The sequence below is a fragment of the Epinephelus moara genome, chromosome 3 (genome assembly GCF_006386435.1).
Source record: "Epinephelus moara isolate mb chromosome 3, YSFRI_EMoa_1.0, whole genome shotgun sequence".
In the NCBI taxonomy this organism is placed as follows: domain Eukaryota; kingdom Metazoa; phylum Chordata; class Actinopteri; order Perciformes; family Serranidae; genus Epinephelus; species Epinephelus moara.
The window spans coordinates 3,615,633-3,617,469 of record NC_065508.1 but is presented as its reverse complement, the minus strand read 5'-3'; positions in this window follow the sequence as shown (position 1 = coordinate 3,617,469).

Genomic DNA, 1,837 nt, shown 5'->3' with positions numbered 1-1,837 from the left:
ACCTCTCTAAATCAAGGCCCTTGCTATATATATATATAAAAGCATAATTATAAGGCTACGAAAACCAAACGAATTTTATTTTATAGCGATTATACACTTATATAAACATATTAATGGGTAGAAGATTCAGATTCAGATTTGACAATAAACCATGCCAAATATTACACACTGGCCCTTTAAATGGTCCCTATGTCCAAACAAATTCTTCGGAAGGTTTCTAAAAAACGATCAAGAAGTCAAAGTTATGAGACAGTTTCTTGAGTTAGTTAGTTTTGTTAAGTAAAAAAAGCAGTTTTTGATGATTTTTTTCTGAGGAATTTTATTGAAAGAACTGCTTCATTTAAACTCAAAGAACCATCCATTCATTTTTTCATTATTGTTGGAAGCTTTATGCTTTATTCTGTCTATATATTTTTTTGCGTGTTCAGTTGACTTGCAAAACTTGTAACTGAAATCCCTCAAGTATCAGAGCATTTAGTGGCAACTTGTGGTTATATACGTTTACTTATTACAGTTTGTAAGTGAATCACACAGGTTTGTTTTACCACTTGTCTCTCAGGGTTTCTTTAGGATTAATTCCTTTTTGCGATTTTATCCACTGCCATTCCTCGTCTTTTTTTTTTTTGTTTCCACTTTCCTTCATGTGTGGATGTTGACCGCGCCGCGTGTGGCAGTAACAATGCAAGAATAAAAGTCCAAAGTTTTGCCCGTCCAGATTTGTCACATGCCGCATCCTGAGCTGATCACATGACTAAAGTCACACTGAAGCGACGACAAGAGTAACTGAAGCTTTTGGGTCAAATCCTGAGACTGAAGCAGGTGTGTTCATCACTGCAGTGAAATGCCTCAGCTGGTACTGTTGCAGTCAACAGCTTCCTCAAAGAATATGGCCTCTGAGTTTAAGCTATTAAAATGAAATACCTCTGAATGTACAAACGGCTGTCATGTTATTTCTGACATCTGAGAAGACCAGACACCAAGTTTTTTTCCTTCTGTTAAATATGATATTGAATCACACAAACATGAATTCCTAAATGTGTGGGATTCACCTTTGGTTGTTCTACATGTCCGTCCTCTCTCTGTCCTCCAAAATGAACCAAAATTGAAGTTCAAGCTTCATTTATCAAAGCTGAAGCAAACAGTGAGGTTGTATTATGAGTTATAAATGATGGCAAACATCATTTTAAAGGGTCACTTCACCCAATTTATAAAGAAACAACATGTTTTCCCAGTTGTCTCAAGTGGTGTCCAGCCATGCAGATAGTTTTTTTTATTAGCTCAGGTTTTGAAATATAGGCAAGTGTGACAACTGTTCTTCCTCTGTTTTTTTATCCTGGAGCTTATTTAAGTGTGAACATGTGGTAGCTCAGTATTCCAGCATACATTTTTATCAACCAAAAGGACTCTCAAAACTCACCAAATGAAACCAGAACTATTTGCCTGGCTGGATGCTGCTACATGTCAGATGAGAAAAGTACAATTTGGTGTAATTTGAGTGAACTTACCCTTTAATAAAGTCCAGGGCTGCAACGTACGATTGTTTTCATCTGCTGATTATTTCCAATTGTAATGACATATAAATGAAATTATAATTTTTCACAGCCAAAATAGTTCAGAATCTAAAAATAGATAGTATACTTGCTTGTGTGATAAAGAAAAGCGTCAAATAGTTGCCAATTAACTTTCTGTCGATCAACTTATCAACATTTTGTTACGGCTATGTTGAAAAACAGGTTAAAGGGAAATTTCGGTTTATTTCAACCCGTCTCCTATCGTCCTAAATTTGTTTCAAGTGACTAGTGACATAAAAATAATAGTTAGCATGTTAGCCGTTAGC